General features: G+C 35.8%; 1 protein-coding gene across 1 annotated transcript in view; it reads right to left on the bottom strand.

The window, feature by feature from the left end:
• The window catches only part of LOC125035836 (zinc finger matrin-type protein 5-like), a 12,180-nt gene extending 7,086 nt beyond the window's left edge, over window positions 1–5,094 (bottom strand). Inside the window, exon 1 of the mRNA XM_047628099.1 lies at window positions 4,952–5,094. The gene's annotated coding sequence lies outside the window, so the exon portion shown is untranslated. The remainder of the gene's footprint in view (window positions 1–4,951) is intronic.
• Window positions 5,095–7,500: the final 2,406 nt, after the last annotated feature.

Here is a 7,500-nt window from a genome sequence, read left to right as displayed (position 1 = left end):
GTGTAGAGAGAACATTTTTATATGTCGCACAAAAAAATAAATAAATAAATAAATAAAATAATAATAATAATAATAATAATAATAATAATAATATATATGGCTGTCCAGATGATAATCAGAGTTGTATTTGAGCCCCAAGGCAATCAAGTTGTGCAGGAGGTCAGCCTGGCCATCATAATACTGCCAAAATTGCCCAAATCTACCACAAAAACAGTTTCTGACTAATATTGTAATGATCCATGATCATAAAAACAACACAATATTGATCCAAAAAATAATATACAGAATCAAACATGCCCCATGTCATTCTCAGTACAGAAGTTGGAGGGTCCCATCATTACAAGAGTTTAAGCGTAAGTGTCGGCATAGTTGTCAGTATTTGTTGTTCCAATATGGGAGGCTATTAATGTAAAAAGACAGTAATGTTGTTAAATACTAAAGAATGAATAAGAGAATTAAGGAAAAGGGAATAAAAAGCATATATATTTCAGAGAGCATCAAAACTAATATAGAATAAGGAGAAAAAAGAGGAGAAATATGAAAAAAAAAATAGTATAAAAAACTAATAAACAACACAGGTACAGCTGCAGCGACCACCTATTTGCTACGAAATTATGAAAGTATATGTTGCATATCACCACTCAGAGACAGCCTTAATGTGTTTTTTTTTAATTAGGCACAAAGTGATAATGGTAATTGTTAGTGACAGCAGCACTCCCTCTAGAGACTAATTACCAAAATCTGATTTTTTATAGATTTCCTCTACCCAATTATTTAAGGAGATCAGGGTTTGAAGCAAAAATTGAAAAAAGTGATTTATGAAATGTTAAAAAGTCAATTTTTCGAAAACTCGATCCAAACAATAAAAAAAGCTCCCAAGTAAAAATTATATGCACAAAAAGTCCGTTTTCAGAAAAGGCGAACCAAGTTTCGAGCAATACAATTATAATAAATTTCTGTCACACATAAGTAGTCATAGGAACCCAGATATCCAACTTAATCATACCTACCTTCTATTTATTCCCTAGACAGGGAGGACAAGCCCCCCCTGTATCCCCCTCTTTATTAGCACTTCATGCCAAGAGACATTTGTTATTAAAAAGATATTGTGACACACAGTCAGTGTGGAGGATGCAGATGAGCAGTACAATCACAAATAGTCTTGTTTGGAAACTGAAAGAAGATACACTCTGTGCAACCAGCCCACACAGAGCAAGAGATCAGTCTAGCCGCTGTAATGTTGCAAAAAATGCCCATACCTCTCATAAAAAAAAAATATATAAATAACACTGCAATGATCTTTGATGATAAAACAACAATACTAGTAAAATAATATTCAACCCATTATTGCCAGGGAAAATGAATAAAATATGGGGAAAATGCTGTGTTCATTTCTTATATTTTTTGTGAAATATCTCAGAACATAGATGGCTCTGCAAGTGCTTAGCCACAAAGGATTTAATTAGTAGATCTTGTGATCTTACCTGATTTCACCTTTCCTTGAACTGGCAGGAAAAACACATTTTTTTACTTGTGCTATGAATATCGATGGTGTTTTTTTTTTATTATAAACATTATAATTACTATAATGTTATAAACATTAGTAACAGCAAAGTAAGATACTGTAAAATATATTTGTAAATCAATGAAAAGGGTGAACGGTTGAGACAGGCAGCACTCGTAATTGGCTCATTGGTGACAAGTGTATCCATCTATGTGTAAAAACTATTAAACAAGTTAACTCACAGTGGGCATGGCATATATGTACATGCCATCTCCGTCAGTAACGGGTTAAATATAAAATCAAACATAGCCCATGTCACTGACCACAGAAGTCTGAAGGTCTTGCCTGAGCAAAACCTTAACCCATTCGCGACGGGCATGTCACGTATTCGTGACATGCCCGTTTAATTATTGTTACACACGGATGGTTACACTTGTACTTAATCACTAATGATCCAGTTACGAATACTGCCTGTCTCGCCCATTTACCCTTTTCTTTAATTTGCGAAAATGTTTTATGGTATCTTATTTTGCTATTATTATTGTTTATAACATTATAATGATTATAATGTCTATAATAATAATAACACCATCGATATTCATAGTACTAGTAAAAAATACAGTTAAACTTTCCGCGCATGTCAACCAAGAGTACAGTAAAATAAGTGTGTGAAGTGGATACCTTGACGAAAACTAAGACACTTTTCATCTATGGCAAAAGGTGCGCAAATCTAAAACAAGGGAGATACAGGACAGAGAAGACAGAAGATCGCCCCTTCATTTTCTAAGTCCCCTTCCATGTTTACCTCGCGAAAACCAAAACCAATGTGACGCGTAACTCATTACGGCGATCCATTAAGTAGTCCATGTATTGCTACACGCTTGTGAGAAGGCTTATTTTGTCATTACTAGCGTCTGTTTTCCCGAATTCATGTATGTAATGCATTCTTCTAGTTTTATTATACTTCTTATACGTCTTTTGGTAATTATTTACGCTATTCTGTACAATAACCTTGTGCGCATGCATGTGTTCACTGGGAGATTTGACAGGTCGTCCAGCGACCATTCAGTGAGAAACACCGAGAGAGAGGTTTCGTTTTAAGTGCTGCATCGACTACAGGTCATTTTTAAAGTCATATTGTGGATATACAGGACAAATAGACATTATTCTCAATGAAAGCCTGATATTTGAGTCCAACAAGTGACCCAAATGCCAAAAAAGTGATTAGAAACCAAGCAATTCTGACCAGAGACAGAAGCGCAGAAAAGCTCAATCTTGCGCTATATAAAGGTTTGTGGGTTAACCCTGGGGGTCCTGGGGGCTTAGCCCCTTGGCTAGGCGTATATACTACTAAGGGGGTCAAGGGCTAGACGCATTTAATACCACGGGGGTCCAGGGGGCAGAGCCCCCTGGCTAGGGAATATATAGATCGTAGTGTATAAATCCCACAGGTTTAGGTTAGGTTGGTTTATTGGTTAGGACGCATTGTACAATTACCACTGGGGATTTGGATCATGTGAAATCCCGTAGATTTTTGCCGAACGAGTTTTTCGAAAATTGGCGCGTCGGTCCGTAGACTTTCAAAGATGGCGGCGATGTCCGTAGAGTTTCATTTGCCAATTTTAAGCATTTTTTGTGCTTGTTTTACACATTTCTGTTCTCTATTTTGCTTATTTATGCCTGTTTTACCCCATAATTTCCCTGATCTACTTCATGCCCTTCCCTGCTATCAAGATTGTTGGCTGGATAATCCGACAGAGATTATCATCAGATTCGTTCTCATCACACAAGAACAAATCTGATGATATAAATAATGTAAGGGAAGACCCAATTGTCATAGTCGGAAAATTAACCAAAACACATTTTCCTGCCAATTCAAGGAAAGGCAAAATCAGGTAAGGCAGAGCCATTTATGTGTAGAGACATTTCACAAAATATATAAAAGATGAGCACAGCATTTTCCCCATTTTTGGTTAATTTTCCCCATCGCAAATGGGTTAAAGAAAACTGAGAAAGTGACTGACAGTGTGTATTGTTCCAATAAGGGAGGTAATTAAGGTAAACAAGCAGTTATGTTGTTATATAGTTAAAAATGGATAATATAAATAACAAAATTAAATAAAAAATCATATTCATTTGAGAAGCAACCAAATAGATCTAGTAGCATCAAAAAGAGAAAAGGAAAGGTAACGAGTAATATGAAAAAATTATGACAATAAATAAATTGAAAATGATATCCAGATTAGTCAACAGAAAATGCATTCATTATAGAAAACAAAGAAAATGTACAAAATGGAGTTATAGAAACATAAAGGACTGGCAGTGTGAGGGTGTTGTGGATTTGGTTTCTCAGCCGTGACATGTAGCAGACATTTTCCTCCTATCCCGACAATTATGAGGCTGCTGCAGATAATCCTGTATTGTTCCCTACTCTATTTTTTATGCTCTTTAAGATGGCAGTGTCCATTTTCCTCTATCTCTGTGTGTCGCTCTCAGTAAAATTAAGCATGATAATAGAGGAGTAATAAATATAAAAAAGGAAAGGTTAGGTATGGATTTTGGGTTCGTATGATACCCAGGTTTTGGGACTTCGTATCTGGAAGGTGCATCGCTCTCGGTAACAAATACCCTATTTCTTAAGCTCTATAAGATAGCGGTATCTATTTCCCTCCATCTCTGTCTCACTCGGTAACATTAATCCATATATTATTTGTCTTATAAAAGATGGCTGGCTGAAACCAGTACCAACAACTACTACATTGTGTCCTCTACAAAAATATCTTCACTTTGCCTTAACTTTGCATGAGCATACCAAGATGATTAATCATAAATTGGGTTTATCATTTAATTCTGTGAATATTGGGTTTCAAGCTTCTGTGATTCTTGAAACAGGCAAAATGCATTTTGGTTATGGCATAAATTCGTGTAGGGTGGGAGGGGGGGTAAAGAAAAAGGTGCTGCAGGCTGGACAGGGTTTAGGATGCCACCGTGGAGAGGAGCCTGGGAAGCACTGCATGGTAGATTTTGAGATGCAGATATATTCCGGAAAATTACCTGGAATTTTCGTTAGATGCTTTCAAGCTCTACCGGGGACAGGTATACTTGTGCATGGAAGTCCTATAACATGTGTTCCCGCACATGACATTGACCTGAGATGCCACAGTTTGCACAGAAATAGTTAAACCCAACATCAACAATCATCATCGAAATGTATCCCTTGTTATTCATTTACATCTGTTAACTGCAATATTATATCTACAAAAATATGACGCTTTACATTTCCTGAGTGAAGCCGCGTAGATCTGTCAGGGACGGTCTGGTACCTTCTCACTTTCTCACCGATGACAAAAAGAAATAGGCTGCCAACAATTAACCAATCAGTTTATCTACTCGTTAGTATTTTTCACCATTCGCACTGCACATCAAATAACACAAAGATCTACTTACTTGCAGCCGGAGAAAAGCGACGTCAGATGTATGCGATGAAGCGACTGCTATTCGACTCTTGACACGTCTGAGTGCTCGGTGTCTGGCGGAAGAATAGTAACGAGGATTGCTCGATCTTTTTTTTCTTCTTCTCTTTCACATAACAAAACTGATTAATTAAAATAGTCTTTAAATATCTTTAAATTAAATATTGAATGTAGGATATATATTGATATGATATTCTTGCCTTCTGCATGTAAACTTAGATATAAGTGAGTCCTATTTAATATTCTCCATATCAATAAATGTTATTAAGAAAGACTTGCAATTATGGACTAGTATCACAATATTCACTGTGTTTATATATATCTTTCCCTCTATTTTTGGGTACAGTTACTATTTTTCGGACAATTTCAGGGTTGTCAACCATTGATGTACGATAACTAGCCATTGTTGCTGCCTACAATTGAATTAATATAACATCATATTATTCACAACTTTTCAGAAGTTGCAGCTTAGTAAATACACAAAAAGTCTAAATAGAAGTGCGGCAGGCAGCAGGGAACGAGTGCTTCAGTCACACAGTTTCTTGAATCGCGACATTGCGACCGCTCGGGAGGAGCTTCGTCGCTGAGCCACACGCAACACCTCGGCCGCAGTTGATGCAACACCTTGATCGGGTCAACAACAATTGTCTGATACCGGTATTCTGCAACGCCTTGCAAGATCAGCTCCCCGTGACTAGCTGAGACGATGGGGGAAGAAAGTAAAGATGAACAAACTAGCATCACATCTCCAAAGGTGTACACCTTAGCGGAGGTTGCGGAGCATAAAACAACAGATTCGTGTTGGGTTGTGATTCACGACAAAGTCTATGATGTAACCAAATTTTTAGATGAGGTGAGTGTTTTTTTTTTTTTTTGCATTTTTCTTAGATATTCATGCTGATATAGACAGGCCGAAGCGAGACTTAAGGCCCAGAAGGAATCCTGGCCGTCTGCTCAGATCAGCTGAATCATCATGACTTTCCTCTCCCAAAAAAACAGTGTAGGAAGTAATGTTGAATTATTTTTTGTATATGGTTAAAATTTGCACCCTTAACATTTAGAAGCTGTAATTATGCTAGATAATTTTCGTTTTTACTAAGATATGGCCATAATAGCCTTTCAGAAATGGTCTATTCTTGCAAGTGCAAAGGTCTAACTTCTTTGGGTAATAGATTTCCAGAGTGCCTAAACATCTCTCAGTTTTAGAGGAATCAGGTGTTTTAAAACGTGGATAAAGAGATATTTTTGGATGGTCTTGGACAAAGACATACATTTTTTGAGCCTTACTTAGGAAGATCTTGGATGTGCATGACCAAAATCAGGAATGCAGTGTGCAAGAGAGTTTTAGTGTGCAGCAAGAGTGCGGCAAGCTTTTTTAGAAAAAATAAAAATTGGCAGCTCATCCCAGATTTCAGAGTGCTTGATCTGTCAAGCCTCTTTTATTTTAAAACATTTCCATTTGTTCTGTACTTTCAAGGCTTTCAAACTATGTTCCTTATGATTTTATTGAAATCCATTGCCTTCAACAACACATCATTATTTCCTCTAGTCATATTGTTTATAATTTATTATAGGTTGTGTAAGGAATTACACCAGGTTTCAACCTCTAAGTACCTTTCAAGTTTTATAAGCTTGTTATCTGTATGTATTAGGTCAGTGTTATAAACATTTTGTCAGGAAATATGACATGTTTATTTTTCCTTTTTTAATTATTTGATTTAGCATATACTGTTATGACACACTTGGTAAAGAAATATATAATTTTAGTAGTGAGTACTAAACAGAAGTTCTATTTTGTGGCCTTGTTTTCCCATTATGGGAAAGTACAAATTTATAGTGGCACCATGTTCAACATCATAAACCCCATAAAACCTCTTAACATCACAGTGCTCGAAGGTTTTTACTTGTGTTGGCATTCATGTTGATAAATTAGTCTGAAATGCAAGGTGAATAGTTACTCAAGTGCAGATTAATCCAAAATATTATTCAGTTGTGCAGTCATGTTTTTGCTTTAGTTTTGTTTTGGTGGGGCCAATATTATCTTTATTTCATGAAAGATAAGTTGATTTTATTGTTTCCAATTTTCTTGGTATTATACGGAAAAACTAATGCTTGATTGCTTTCTTCTTCTTCTTCTTGAGATTATTAACAGTTAAATTGATATTTCCCTGATACCTCAGTTGGTTTTGATTGGGAATATACATTTCATCTCTTGTACATCAGTGTAATGGAAGTCATGTTCCATAGTCAAATTCAGAATTCAGAAGATTTTTTGCCTACACTCAAGCAAAGCCATTAAGGAAGTTTTTACTTTGTTAATTGTATATGATTTGTTCATTATTTATATCCTTTTTGTTTTGTTTGTATGTTATTTTGGTTACATACCATTATTTTATAGGAATAATCACACAATGAGAACAGAAACTGTAATTCATTCACAGAGCATTTTGAATTGAATATACTGCATTGTATAAATTTCTTCTTCCATTGTCATAGACTGATAATGACAGAAAACTTTCTTCT

This window comes from Penaeus chinensis, chromosome 20, assembly GCF_019202785.1.
Source record: "Penaeus chinensis breed Huanghai No. 1 chromosome 20, ASM1920278v2, whole genome shotgun sequence".
In the NCBI taxonomy this organism is placed as follows: Eukaryota; Metazoa; Arthropoda; class Malacostraca; order Decapoda; family Penaeidae; genus Penaeus; species Penaeus chinensis.
The sequence above is the reverse complement of the archived record's forward strand: the minus strand, read 5'-3'. Positions and strand labels throughout refer to the sequence as shown.